This window comes from Anabrus simplex, chromosome 3 (genome assembly GCF_040414725.1).
Source record: "Anabrus simplex isolate iqAnaSimp1 chromosome 3, ASM4041472v1, whole genome shotgun sequence".
Classification (NCBI taxonomy): domain Eukaryota; kingdom Metazoa; phylum Arthropoda; class Insecta; order Orthoptera; family Tettigoniidae; genus Anabrus; species Anabrus simplex.
This window is the reverse complement of record NC_090267.1, coordinates 48,301,281-48,317,039: the sequence shown is the minus strand read 5'-3', so window position 1 is coordinate 48,317,039 and position 15,759 is coordinate 48,301,281. Positions and strand designations below refer to the sequence as shown.

General features: G+C 42.5%; 2 non-coding genes across 2 annotated transcripts; both read right to left on the bottom strand.

Annotated features, from left to right (window-relative positions):
- Positions 1–10,211: 10,211 nt before the first annotated feature.
- On the bottom strand, positions 10,212–10,285 carry TRNAT-AGU (transfer RNA threonine (anticodon AGU)). Its single transcript has one exon. It is a non-coding gene; the product is annotated as a tRNA-Thr (tRNA).
- A 720-nt stretch (positions 10,286–11,005) lies between these two features.
- TRNAA-AGC (transfer RNA alanine (anticodon AGC)) lies at positions 11,006–11,077 on the bottom strand. The gene has a single exon. It is a non-coding gene; the product is annotated as a tRNA-Ala (tRNA).
- Between the last annotated feature and the right edge of the window lie 4,682 nt (positions 11,078–15,759).

Genomic DNA, 15,759 nt, shown 5'->3' with positions numbered 1-15,759 from the left:
GAAAGAAGGTGCGGGTTTGAATGGGTCTAACTACAATGTCAAGAATTGAATTAAAACGTCAAAAAGGTTATATTTCTTTATTTATGTAAAAAACTTAACAAATTTCCACAAGGGAAAAATAACAATCAGGTACAATGCCAATCTTGAAACCCGATTAGGAAAAATCCAAGATTCAGTACCTTAACACTTGGGCCTTAAGCCCCTAGTTTTACAAGTTTACAAATGGAAGAAGAATTATTTAGTTAAGGGCAGAAATCCCCTAATTCCAGAGCAGTTGCTTCCTAAATCATAATATCAAGCCTCCCAGAGGCCCACTTTACAATTAGAAAACTTGAAAATGAGCTAACCGGCTCTCAGGTCTCCAAGCCTGTTCAAGGCAACATCTACCTACAATTACTGGCCTTTCAAGGCACAGTTTACAATTTGAAAATGATTTATACAGGTGTATTTATTACCCAACCTACGGGGCCTTCATGAAAAAGGAAGAGGTTAAATAACTGGCCCAAACACAAAATGAATGCAGGCGAACTGCGCTCCAAGATAATGAAAACTTAGAAACCTACAGGGTTCTAGGCTGATGAAACAGGGGCCATTCCGAAACTACTGAGGTGACTCGTATAGAAATTACTTTAACACCTTACAGAAGAAAAAGTTTCAAAACGTAGTCACCTCAATCCAAGATGTAGGTGAGCTCGAGAGGATAATTCAATCTCTATCCCCGATTTACAGTTAAAGAGTTTACGAAGTTTTTACATTAGTCGAAATATGATTTACATTTTAGAAAAGTTGGTTACATATTTAATGATTCGGACCTTTCCCTCGGGTTAAACTGCGGAGGTAGCAAGAAAGAATAAAGTTATGTGGCCATTACCTTGTAGATGTTCTAGCTGCCGACGAAAGAGGCCGCCCGCCTCCTGCTTAACACACACGCTCAGAAAGATGGTGATCAATTGACTAAGAAACGTGAAAACCCGCAGTTTATAAACCCTCAGGGAAGGTTCGATTTCATTCAAGACTATACTAGCCAAACCCTCTTAATTTTATTGGTTAAATTCAAAAGTAAAACTCAAAATCGAACAAGAAAACCTGTGATAGGTAGAAAATTAATTACAGAAATTAGTGATTGGCTAGATTCAAAACTTGCGGAAAGGACAAGGAAATATTGCCAACCCAAAAATAAATGAACATCAATCAGTTACAAAACCCTAGAAAAAAAAAACCACTTCAAATTATAACTTCTTTCATTTTGCACCAGGGTGCATTATCATAGTTTTTTGGTAGTGTCATCTGTGGGAAAATGTCCAAACGTCTTGATGAACGGCAAACAAAACTAGGGAAATTCAGCCAGTTTAGGAAACTGCACAATAAGAAAATTACTCATTTTTTTCTCTATTGGCTTTATGTCGCACCAACACAGATATGTCGTATGGCGACGACTCAATATTTTAGTGGTGACATCTTCTGTTTAAAGTTCGAGGTTGGTGTAGTTTCTGTTTCATTGTTTTACGAATAGAGGAGTTCATTTAGGCGAGAATTTTGAATACGCGGTGTTGAGGTATACATCCCGGTACAGGCCTCCCCCGGCAAATGTCCTTCCTTGGGGTGACACAGAAGAATTTTAAGAAAATATTTTCAGTTGAAGAAAACTGTCTGTCTTTTTTTTTTTTTTTTTTTGAAGTTGATAGATAGAAACTTGTTTAACTTCAGCTTTAGAGTGTCCTTGTTGTTGTAGAATATTAAATACATGTTGATAGATTTGACGGCAAGACCTGCCGCTGCTTGCCGATACCCATGTGCTTTTTTTTTTTTTTTTTTTTTTTTGCTACTTGCTTTACGTCGCACCGACACAGATAGGTCTTATGGCGACGATGGGACAGGGAAGGAAGCGGCTGTGGCCTTAATTAAGGTACAGCCCCAGCATTTACCTGGTGTGAAAATGGGAAACCACAGAAAACCATTTTCAGGGCTGCCGACAGTGGGGTTCGAACCTACTATTTCCCGAATACTGGATACTGCCCGCACTTACGCGACTGCAGCTATCGAGCTCGGTGATACCCAGGTGAAGGTCGCCCGAACCCCCCGACTAATCTGAGATACACCTCTCTTGCCTCTCCTGCTACTATGAGAGGGCTAGTCGTGGTGACAGTCGCCGCAGATTAGAAGTGTATGTACAGTCCCCAGATGAGTTGGTGGTAGCGTCACCGCACTTCAGCCTTTGCCGGGAAGATGCATTCCGGCGCGCCGTTCAGAAGGAGGCCTTACTAGAGCGAAGAGTGCCCTTTCTTTTCTCTTGTGTCCCTCACAATATGTTATAGTACGGCGGCAGTCAGCTGAGGGGGCACTGAAACAATAACATCTGGGCGACAGAGAAGAGTTGTTGGAAACTTGAGAGTACGATTTTTATTGGTGATGCGGAGGGGCGGGCGGCGTGGAAGGGTCTTGAGTGCCAATAGTGCGGAGGTGCAGGAGACGGGGGCTTGATAATGGCCACTAAGGAACTGAAAGCAGGAAAACCAGTGAGGAAGATCGTACACACAGTTGATACACATAAATAAATAAAACCCTAGGGCAAAAGGCCTTAATTTAAAAAAAAATATAACCTTAAAAACTCCTGCTAAATTTTAGTGGCAAAGAAGGAACTGCAATTATACAGGTTTCACCTGGGAGAGGTGCACTCTAAAAATCCTCTCTGTGGCTGGATTGCTTACCAATAATGTAACTGGCGTCACAAAATCTAGTATAGTGCACGGCCCATGAAATCTGCGGGCAAGCTTGCCCGCGGGAACAAAGTTTCTAACCATGACTTGATCTCCAACATTTAAATTGTTGGGCCTCCGTCCACGATCATATCTTTCCCTAACCTTTTCATGGAACACTATACGATTGGCCTTAGCCTTCTTCCATAGATCTCTAATATTATCGGGATCTATTGTCTCTGGTAAAATACCATTAAGTGACCAAAGGTTAGAGAGCGGCGTGTTAGGAACAAATTTAAACATAAGAGAAGCTGGTGTGAGCTTATGGAACTCATGAACCGCCGTAATTAAAGTAAAGGCCAACCAATCCAGGGACGTATCCCACCTGGAATGATCTTCATGATGAAATGCGATGAGAGCCGATCTAAGATTACGATTGACCCGCTCAGCCAGAGATGGCTGATGATAATACGCTGAAGTAGTTACATGCAATATAGACAGATCAAAACAAAATTTACTTAAGAGGATGGATGCAAATGGTTTAGCATTATCAGAAACGATATATTGACAGGGACCAAAAGGAGCAAATATGATATTTAAACAAGAAATGGTGGACTGAGCGGTAGCCAGGTTAGTCGGAAATAACCAGGAAAATATACTGAAACCATCTACACATACCAGAATGAATTTATTAGCGTTCCCTTTTGATTGGAGGAAGGGTCCGACGTAGTCTATATAGAGACGTTCCATGGGGCGCGACGCTTGATAAGAAGATAATAGACCTAGCTTAGTGGGCAAGGTGGGCTTACTAAGCAAGGAAGATTTACAGGATTTTACCAATTCTCAAATTTCGCCGTTCATACCTTTCTAAATGAACATCTCTCAGATCTTTTCCCGAGTTTTGAAGATGCCCAAATGCCCCCCTAATAGGATGTCATGATAGTACTTGAAGATCATAGGTACAAGGACTGCTGGAACCACTATTTTCATCTTTTGGTCATGCCTCGACGGGCAACACAAAACCCCGAACCTCAATGGACGACATGTTCTTCAGAAGAAAGGGTTTCAATAATAGGGGCCAGCACAGGATCTTCACGTTGATATTTTTCAATATCCCTAAACAACATGGGGGCATCAGTTAGAATGGAATTTACACCCGAAGGTATGGGTGCGGGAAGAGAAGAACTATTTTCCTGTTCGGTGGTCTCCACATCATGAGAAAACATGCGGCTTAGTCCATCCGCAACGACATTTTCAGATCCTCTGATATGCCTAACATCAAACTGGAAGGAAGAAATCCCGATGGCCCAACGGGCTATACGACCTGTACGACGCGGCCTCGCTAATACCCAACTTAAGGTTTAGTTATCGGTTTCTAGGTCGAACTTTACATGTTCCAGATAGAGTCGGAAATTCTCTAGAGCAAATAAGACTGCCAAATCCTTAAGTTCATAGATGGAATATTCGGCTTTTTGAGCCGATAGTGTCCTAGACGCATGGGCGATGGATCGTCTTCCGAGTTCAGTTTCCTGAAGAAGAACAGCAGCCACCGCCGATGATGAGGCGTCGGTTTGGACGATGAATTTCTTGAAAAAATCAGGCATTGCAAGAACCGGGGCGTTACAAAGAGCTAATTTCAGATCTTCAAAGGCGGATTGTTGAGACGGTCCCCACTCAAATTTGACGCCTTTCCTACGAAGTAAGTTCAAGTGCGCCGCTCTCTTAGCGAAGTTAGCAATAAATTTCCTGATGAAATTCACCATGCCTATGAACGTGGCAATACCTTTGATGTCCTTAGGAGGTTTGAAATCACGGATGGCCTGTGTTCTTGAATGATCGATAGAAACACCATCGGGCGACACAATATACCCTAGGACATGGTTTAGCAAACGCTACCTTGGATAACTTGACAGTCAACCCAGCTTTACGAAGGCGATTGAGTACTTCCTTCAGATGATCTGGGTGTTCTTCAAAGGTCCCAGAAAATACGACATCATCAAGATAGTGATACAAGTATTCAAACTTGATGTCGGAAAAGACCCTATCTAGCATTCTAGTGAGAACAACTGCCCCCGTGGGGAGCCCGAAATGCATGCGGTTGTACTCATACAAGTTCCAATCCGTCTCAAAAGCTGTTAGATGTTTCGCTTCTTCAGCTAGGGGGATCTGATTGTACGCCTGATTGAGATCCAGGATGGTGAAGAACTTAGCTTTCCGAAACCAAAAAAAACAAGAGTGAAGGTCGGGAAGAGGCACAGATTGTAACACCACCTTCCGATTTAAAGCCCTATAATCGATGACAGGTCTGAAGCCATCTTGGGGTTTCGGCACCAGAAAAATGGGCGAGGAATAGGCCGACTTGGAGGGTCGAATAATACTGTCCTTTAACATTTGGTCGATTATCTCTTTAAGAGACATCTTTTTAGGTGGAGAAGGCCTATAAGGCGGAAATCTAACAGGGATCGAATCAATCTTGTATTCAATAAGGTCAGTAACACCAAGAATGTCGGAAAATACATTCGGAAACGACTGACACAACTTAGGGATACTTTCAGCCTGCTCCTCAGGAAGATGTCTAACATCTAACAACACCTCATCCTGGGTAGGCGAAACAGATGAACATGACACAGAGTTACATTTGAGCAAAGGAATTTTCCAATTATTAGCAAATTTGAAGGTGCACCACTTGCTCTGAATGTCGAGCACCAGAACAGTGGAAGACATAAAATCCGCTCCTAATTTAACGGGGCAAAACAAGTGTTTAGCCACAAACAATTTTACATTGCAAGTGAATTGAGAAATACGAATTTTGGCCCAGATGATACCTAAAATTTCTAATGGAGATGAATTAGCCGAAACGCATTGAACCGAATACAAACAATAATCAGAAAATTTACAGTCTTTAATTTAGAATACCAATCGGCCAAACTAATAGAACAAACTCTCCCAGAGTCTAACAGAGCAGTGATCGGTTCACTACTCAATTCGGTTTTGAGAAAAGATACAAGTACAGGGATCTCCGCCGCAATCCTAAGGCATTCTTTAGGACCTTCAAATGATAAATTAGAAGAATTCTTATCCTTACCCGAGCTTTCGCTGGGTTTAACAGGGGCTGAGCCTTGGGAAAATGGCCCTGCCTACTCAGCCGATGACACTAGTCATTTCGATTATTAGAGTTCGCGGAGGTTGCACCAGAAATTAAGCAGGAGGGGATGCTATTGGCATTAGGGTTCTTGGCTAGATGAGTGAAAGATCCGCATTTAATACATCCTTGTGATGACCCTGCTCCATTCTTTGCCCCATTCGATTTTATCGCTGAGCACTTATTACGCAAATAATCCGCAGACCCACAAGCATAACATTTGCGGGTGATAAAAGTTCGGCAAGGTTGAGGCCGAAATTTAATAGAAGACGGAGGGGGTTCCTTCGCAACTCTTAAAGTGTCGGCATACCGCACTCCTTCGGCTGATAGAGCCATAACCTCTAATTCTGCCAAGGTTTGGGGACGAGACTCAAAACATAAATAGGATCTATAAGGTGGAGAGATACATTCAACAATTGTTTACACATTCTGGTCTTCGGAAAAATGCAGGGTGAACACTCGGGTATAAAACTTGATATCTTGGATGTAATCTGCCAGATTTTCGTCCAGACGTTGTACTCTAAAATAGTACTTCTGTATTAGAGAGGACATTGCCCTAGACGGAATGAAATTTGCCAGAATGTGAGTATGAAAGTCTTCTATGGATGATCTATCAGCTGTGGCCTTAACTATTTTGTCCGAGAGGACGCCTACTGAATATGGATACATGATTTTGAAGAATTTGAGAGTGAGAGAGGGAAAACACTAAAGCGTGATCTTGAAATTCATCTAAAAACCTTAGAAAGGAAATGACCTCGTTGGTAGAATTTACAGAAAACTTTGGAATTCCTCTAAGTAACATATTCAGTGGATGGGACAGACTACTAAAACAGGGTGACGTAATTGGTGACGGCCTAGAAGGTTGAGAAGCTTCCGACACAGCATTATTTAAGAAGAAATGTGAAATTGGTGTATGACGTTCAGACTCGTTTTCTAATGGGCAGAAGTTTGTTGAGTTGCCACCGATTTTCTACTTTCTACACCCTTGGAAGAATTCTCCTCACTCACAATGTTTATCACAGGTACTTGGTCGGTTTTGGGAGCAGCTGCCCCAGTCAACAATTGATTGAATCTATTTGACATTTTGGGTAGATTGTCAACTAAATTACTACCCTCCTTAGCATTATCTTCCTTTAACTTTAGAGACAATTGATCGCTAACCCTGTTATAAAAATGGTACAATCTTGCCTGCACTCTTTTAAGTTGATTAGGAGATGGATCACTTACTTCAAAAAACTTACTACCGATGCTAGTTTTGTGGTATTGTCAGTGATAGTGGAGAAAACCTCAGCAATTTCCTTCTCCCCTAAAGCTGGGATACAAATTGATAATACTAATGACTCTTTCAGTTTGGTGGTATCTGCCGCAACCGTGCCTCCAGATTGAACACTCCTAATAAGTAATTCATAAATTAGTTCCTCCTTACGCAAGTACCCGGGATGGAGCACTTAACGAGGACAAGACATGGTGACAGGAAATTTACAAATTTAGGAGAAGGAAAAAAATTCCAGCGACTGAGAAAATTCTTAGAGTTCGGATCGAATCCTATGTTCAGCCGTCAAAAAGGGCTTAATTGAGATCCATTCAACCACGCTCTGCTACCACTTGTTGCGGGGTATCTGTGGAACGCAGAGGTGAACAAAGGGGCGAGCTTGAATGGGTCTAACTACAATGTCAAGAATTGAATTAATACTTTAACAAAGGTTATATATCTTTCATTATAAAAAAACAAACTAAACAAATTTCCACAAGGGAAAAATAACAATCAGGTACAATGCCAGTCTTGAAACCCGATTAGGAGAAATCCAATATTAGGACCTTAACACTTTAGGCTTTATAAGCTCCTAGTTTTACAAGTTTACAAATGGAGAAACAATTCTTTAGTTAAGGGCAGAAATCCCCTAATTCCAGAGCAGTTGCTCCCTAAATCATAATATCAAGCCTCCCAGAGGCACACTTTACAATTACAAACCTTGAAAATGAGCAAACAGGCTCTCAGGTCTCCAAGCCTACTCAAGGCAACATAAACTTACAATTACTATCCTCTCAAGGCACAATTTACAATTTGAAAATGATTTATACAGGGGTATTTAATACCCAACCTACGGGGCATTCATGAAAGGAAGAGGTTAAATAACTGACCCAGACACAAAATGAATGGAGGCGAACTGCGCTCCAAGATAATGAAAACTTAGAAACCTATACGGCTCTAGGCCGATGAAACAGGGGCTATTTCAAAACTACTGAGGTGACTCGTATACAAATTACTTTTTAACACCTTACGGAAGAAAAAGTTACAAAACGTAGTCACCTCAATCCAAGATGAAGGGGAGCTCGAGAGTCTAATTCCCTCTCTATCCCTGATTTACACATAAAGAGTTTACGATTTTTTTACATTAGCCGAAATGTGATTTACATTTTAGAAAAGTTGGTTACATAGTTAATGATTCGAACCTCTCCCTCGGATTAAACTGCGGAGGTAGCAAGAAAGAATACATTTATATGACCATTACCTTGTAGATGTTCTAGCTGCCGACGAAAAACAGGCCGCCCGCCTCCTGCTTAACACACACACTCAGAAAGATGGTGATCAATTGACTAAGAAACGTGAAAACCCGCAGTTTATAAACCCTCAGGGAAGGTTCGATTTCATTCAAGACTATACTAGCCAAACCCTCTTAATTTTATTGGTTAAATTCAAAAGTAATACTCAAAATCGAACAAGAAAACCTGTGATAGGTAGAAAATTAATTACAGAAATTAGAGGTTGGCTAGATTCAAAACTTACGGAAAGGACAAGGAAATATTGCCAACCCAAAAATAAATGAACATCAATCAGTAACAAAACCCTAGAAATAAAAAAAAAACTTTAAATTATAACTTCTTTCATTTTGCACCAGGGTGCATTATCATAGTTTTTTGGTAGTGTCATCTGTGGGAAAATGAACAAACCTCTTGATGAATGGCAAACAAAACTAGGAGAAATTCAGTCAATTTAGCAAACTTCACAATAACAAAATTACTCAATATTTTAGTGGTGACACCTTCTGATTAAAGTTCCAAATTGGTTTAGTTCCAGTTTCACTGTTTTACCAATAGAGGAGTTCATTTAGGCGCTAATTTTGAATGCGCGGCGTTGAGGTGTACCTCCCGGTACAATCCCAACGCCCGGACGCCTTTGCCCCCAGGAATTATGCTGGTACTCATTTATGTTGTAGGCTGAGTGAACCTCAGGACCATATGCGCGTCTGGTAGTTGAATTCTCGTTTCTTAAATTTTTCGACTTCCTGACGGGGAATCGAACCCACGTACTTCCGCGCGAACCGAGCACGCATTTACCGCCTCGGCAGGCAGCCCCATTGTCGCTGTCTATTTACAGTTGGTCGGAGTGGACTACTACCATTCGTACAGTGTAGTTTAACTATAGTGAAACTGGAAATTAACATTAAAACGTATCCGCAGAAGCACCGGAAAGATTCGCACCCCCGATCTCCTGTTTACTAGAACAGGCGCTTTAACCATCTAAGCCACGGCGCCGGTTAATTGTAACTGTCTGGTGTGTCACGCGATTTCCGACTCAATATGGTGATCGTAGCGGGGTGTTCGATTCCCAACTCAGCCAACCTCGAAGTGGTTTTCCTGCTTCTCCTCCAAACAAAGGCCGGTGTGGTACCTAATTTAAGGCCACGGATACTTACTTTCCTTTTTCTTGTCTATCACTTCCCATCATCCTCCTCACCCCTCTCCCGTAAGGCCCCTTTTCAGCATAGTATATGAGGCCGCCTGGGCAACTATTGGTCCTTCCCTCCAGTTGATTCCCCGACCCTATATGTAACGCACCGGGGCACTGCCTCTGAGGCGGTAGAGGTGGGATCCCTCGGTAAGTCCGAGGGAAAAACCAACCCTGGAGGGTAAACCGATTAAGAAGAAAGAATCAGTGTTCCAGCCCTCGTACCACTTATCAATTTTCCTGGCAGAGGAAAACAAAAGAAAGTTATCTCAGTACAGGCCATGAAGGCCCATGAAGGGGTGGACCGTAACCTCGGCACTTGATGGTGTATAGTGGTTATCTCAACACCCGGACGCCTTTGCCCCCAGGAATTATTCTGGTACTCATTTATGTATAGGCTGAGTGAACCTCAGGACCTTATGCACCTCTGGAAGTAGAAATCTCGTTTCTTAAATTTTTCGACTTCCTGACGGGGAATCGAACCCTCGTACTTACGGGCTAACCGAGCACGCATTTACCGCCTCGGCCAGGAAGCCCCATTTCCCGCTATCTATTTACAGTAGGTCGGAGTGGACTACTACCATTCATACAGTGTAGTTTAACTAAAGTGAAGCTGGATATTAACATTAAAACGTATCCGCAGAGGTACCGGAGGGATTCGAACCCTCGATCTCCTGTTTACTAGACAGGCGCTTTAGCCATCTAAGCCACGGCGCCGGTTAGTTGTAACTGTCTGGTGTGTCACGGGATGTCCGACCGAATGTGGTGATCGTCGCTGTAAGTTAAGTGTTTATTAAATCACATCGCACACAACGGACGGAACGGAGCGAACGATCTTTTTTTTTGCTATGGGCTTTACGTCGCACCGACACAGATAGGTCTTATGGCGACGATGGGATAGGAAAGGCCTAGGAGTTGGAAGGAAGCGGCCGTGGCCTTAATTAAGGTACAGCCCCAGCATTTGCCTGGTGTGAAAATGGGAAACCACGGAAAACCATTTTCAGGGCTGCCGATAGTGGGATTCGAACCTACTATCTCCCGGATGCAAGCTCACAGCCGCGCGCCTCTACACGCACGGCCAACTCGCCCGGTGCGAACGATCTTAATAAATGGAGGTCGTCATCAGCTCGCGGCATTCAAGCCAAGCATCGGCCCGTGCTAATCTCATCAGACGGATTTCAATGAAATACGATAGAATGGTCAATTAAAACTTAATAATAACGGACGTATCCGCCACTGTGGTGTAGTGGTTAGTGTGATCAGCTGCCATCCGGAAGCCCTGGTTCGGTTCCCCGGCACTGTCAGAAAATTAGAAATGTGTACAAGGACTGGAACGGTGTCCACTCAGGCTTGGGAGGTCAACTGAGTAGAGCGGGTCCGATTCACACTTCAACCATCCTCTGCGGTTTCCCAGTTCAGTGTTCTTCAAAAAAATGGTGGAGAAGCTGTGATTTGAACCCAGATCTTTCCGCATGCTAAGCGGGCGCTCTGCCACTGAGCTACATCCCCGAGAGTTGATCGCACGTGTTGGGTGGTACTCTAACATACACTCAATCTTTGATCTCTACGACAATCGAAGGTAGAGCAAGGGCTGACACGGGACTGAAATACACACTGGAGTACTCACTCTGGTCCGCCTCAGTGGTGTAGTGGTTAGTGTGATTAGCTACCATACCCAGAGGCCCGGGTTCAATTCCCAGTGGTACGAGGGCTGGAACGGGGTCCACTCAGCGTCGGGAGGTCAAATGATTAGAGGTGGGTTCGATTCTTACCTCAGCCATCCTGGAAGTGGTTTTCCGTGGTTTCCGTCTTCTCCTCCAGGGAAATCCCGGGATGGTACCCAACGTAAGGCCACGGCCGCTTCCTTCCCTCATATATTCTTTCGATTTCTTCATCATCCGCTAAACTAGTAGGCATATAGACCTGCACTATTGTGGTGGGCATTGGTTTGGTGTCTATCTTGACGACAATAATTCTTTCACTATGCTGGTCGTAGTAGCTTACCCGCTGCCCTATTTTATTATTCATTATTAAACCAACTCCTGCATTTCCCCTGTTTGATTTTGTGTTGATAATTCGGTAGTCGCCTGACCAAAAATCTTGTTCTTCCTACCAACGTACTTCACTTATATCAGCTACATTTAACTTTAGCCTATCCATCTCCCTTTTCAGATTCTCTAACCTACCACAACGATTCAAACTTCTAACATTCCATGCTCCGACTCGCAGAATGTCAATATCCATCTTCCTGATGATCGCCCCCTCTCGTGTAGTCCCCACCCGGAGATCCGAATGGGGGACTAGTTTACCTCCGGAATATTTTACCCGGGAGGAATCCATCATCAGTACATCATTCATACAGAGAGAGCTGCATGTCCTCGGGAGGTAGTTACGGCTGTAGTTTCCCGTTGCTTTCAGCCGTGTAGCAGTATCAACACAGCTAAGCCACGTTGAGTATTATTACAAGGCCGTATCAGTCAATCATCTAGACTGCCGCCCTTGCAACTACCGAAAGGTTGCTACCCCCCTTTCGATGAACCATTCGTTAGTCTGTTCTCTCAACAGATACCCATCCGATATGGTTGCACCTGCGGCTCGGCTATCTGCATCATTGGGACACGCAAGCCTCCCCACCGCGGGAAGGTCACATGGTTCGCAGAGGAGGAGGAATTTATATACATGGAAGAAATCCGAGGTCTGGTGAAGGTGGAATGTGAAGTGTGAAATCCCTGTTCTTTCACACTGTTTCTCGGTAAATGCACGACAATATCTCATTAAGGCCTCAGGGAAACTTAGCTGTTCCCAAGTAGGCCTAATTGATAGTGAAAGACACAGCCTACACCAACTACGGTTGTCACATAAAAACTGAGATTTTATTGATTAATCTCCCGTAACATGTTTTAAATTAAGATAATGGTCCCCGAAAATAAAAAAATATCATAAATCGGTATATGAAATTGTTAACCTTAAAAAGACAGCGTAGTTCAGATGCCTCTAATGATCATTTAATAGACTTGGGTCTAGTAAACATTTTCGGAATAGTTTTTTTAACCATTCTTTTGCTATGAGCCAAGGGCCGTAGCCGTGTTGAAACACCGGATCCCGTGAGGATTCCGAAGTTAAGCAACATTGGGCGTGGTCAGGAGTTGGGTGGGTTGCCACGCGCTGTTGGTGGGGGGTAAGGGGACGGAGGAGCGGAAAGGAACTGGCCACCCTACCGCACGTAAACTCCGGCTCAGGAACACCTCTGCGGAGGTTCAAACCTGCCTTCGGGCAGAATACACCCTTTTACTATGAGACAGATGTGATTAATGAGAAATAAAAACCTACCGTACTTATAAAGAATTTTTAGATTTGTAATAATTTTTCAAGCAATACATTGCCCTAAACTAGACAGGTTTTATTATCATTATTTATCGATAAGTTCGTCTGTGGGCCACGTTTACACGATCTTCATTCTGTCACGCAGACTGATAACCTTCTCTTTACACTCTCGCCAAGAATTCTTGAGTCTTTGACTTCTTCTTGCTCGCTCTTCCAGCGAGATGTTCCGTGGCTTCGCTCTTCAGACGCATCTTTCATTCCCGCAACCTTCTTCCTAAATGATATCCTTTCTTTTATATCCTCCTCCTTGTTACCTATTTCTGCCAAGTCAGTGTGCACCTGTGTTAGCCATCCCGGTTGTTTTTTCCACTTTTCCTGCAGAAGAAGTATCCTGCTGGCCAATCTCTCAGGGTTCATTCTTTTGATATGCCCATAAAACGTCAGTCTCCTTTTCCTCATCACAGTAGTGATTCTTTCTACTTTCTTTTAGAGCTCGAAATTCGATCTTAACCGGAATGTGTTTGGGTCACTCGTCGACTTTCTTGGGCCTAAGATTTTTCGTAAGAATCTTCTTTCTCTTTTTACAAGGACTGGGTCAGCCATCCTCGTCAAGGTTTCTGCTCCATAAAGGCACTCCGCTCTAACCACTGTGCAGTAATGTTTTAACTTGGCCTGAATTGAGAGGTACTTGGACTTATAGGTGTCATGATATAGTCTGAATGCAACTCCATCCTTCTCATCCTCTCCTTTAATCCCTCCTTTTCATCTCCATTGGGGGTGAGTATTTCTTCCAAGTATTTAAGTTTTTTCACACGCTGGACGACATCCCCATACAGTGTAACAAGTCTGTCCGTGTCGCCTGTTTTTTTTTTTTTTTTTGTTTTTTTTTTGTTTTTTTTTTTTTTTTACAGAATCCATGAATACTGTACTTTCGAAGGAGATTCTTAACCCTGTTTTGACTGCAACATTTTGTAGTTTTTCAACTTGTTTCCTGGCTGTTTGACGGTTGTCTGTAATAAGAACGACGTCGCCTGCGAAGGCAAGGCAGTCCAACATCATCGCAATTTTTCCACAACCTATCTTTACCCCATTTTTCATTCCATTTTCAGTCATTCTCAACCTCCATTCCCTAATAAGTTTTCCTAAAATGCAATTAAAGGGTAGTGCAGAAAGGCTGTCTCCTTGCCTCAAAACCATTTTTATATCAAACGGATTTGAGAGTTCGCCCATAAATTTGACTTGAGAAAGGGTGTTTGTAAGGGATTGTCGAATTATGGCCAGGGATTTCTCATCCACTCCAAACTCTTTTAGAACGTCCTTGAGCACTCCACGATCTATGGAATCATTTGTCTTTTTGAAATCAACGAAGGTTATGATTGTCCTATTCTTATTTCTCATTGATCGTATTTTTATGTGATTTTAGAATATAAATCTGCTCAGCACATGAACGCCCTTTCCTGAACCCGGCCTGGTATTCACCAATTTGTTTATCTAGATGTGTTTCAAGCCTCCGCTGCAATGCTTTGGATAGGGTTTTGTATGCTGTAGAAAGACGGGAGATACCTCTGTAGTTGTTGACGTTAGTGCATTCTTCCAATCACTCGGTATTTATTATTTTTCCCAAATAAAAGCGAATAATTTCTCTAGTTTTTTCACTATATTTTCACCTGCAACTTTGAATAACTCTCCAGTAACTGAATGTCCGACTCGTTGGCTGGATGGTCACCGTACTGGCCTTCGGTTCAGAGGGTCCCGGGTTCGATTCCCGGCCGGGTCGGGGATTTTAACCTTCATTGGTTAATTCCAATGGCCCGGGGGCTGGGTGTTTGTGCTGTCCCCAACATCCCTGCAACTCACAGACCACACATAACACTATCCTCCACCACAATAACATGCAGTTATCTACAACTGGCAGATGCCGCCCACGCTCATCGGAGGGTCTGCCTTACAAGGGCTGCACTCGGCTAGAAATAGCCACACGAAAATAAAAATAAATAGTAACTGAATCTTTATCAGGAGCTTTGTTGTTTTTTAGTTGTTTAATGATGTCCGTAATTTCTTCCTTATTTGGTGGTAATGAATCCTTCATCTTGAATTGAGGCTCTCCAAACAGCAATCCATCTTCAGGAGGTTCACAGTTCAGATGATTCTGGAAATAGCTGGCCAGATACTCGCAATTCTTCTTGTCATCAATAATGAGTTTCCCTTGTTAACTTTTGAAACACAGATTACAAGAAGATAATTTTTTAATTTTGTTTTTTAAACATTCTATAGAAATTTCTTGTGTTGTTTCTCTTGAAATCTTCTTCTATGTTGTGCAGCTGTTCTTTCTCGTACTTTCTTTTCGTACTCCAAAGAATTTTTGCTGTGTGTTTCCGTTGTTCCTTGAAGTCTTCGAAATTCCTGTGATTAGTACACAAGTTATTCCACGCTTTAGACCTTTCCCGTAAGGCTACTTGACAATCGTCATTCCACCATGGATGATTCTTCTTTTTGGCGATCATTATTGTCTTTTCAGCTGCTTCTTGAATCCTCCTTGCCATTTCATCCCAGTTCGAAGATTCCAAGACCTCAAGCAATCGTTGATAGTTCTCGACAATCTCTTGGTTACAAGTAATGAAGATCATTTTATTTTTCGTATTGAAAGAATCTCAATAATAATATAAGAGAATTTATTGGACTCCAACCTATTCAATACATTACAGGATGTGGGGCGAAACATGTCTCCATTTTAACGATGTTTAACTAAAAATGTTAACATCCTGTAATGTATTGAATAGGTTGGAGTCCAATAAATTCTCCTATATTATTATTGAATCGCTTGGTTTATAATCAATCAATCAATCAATCAATCAATCAATCAATCA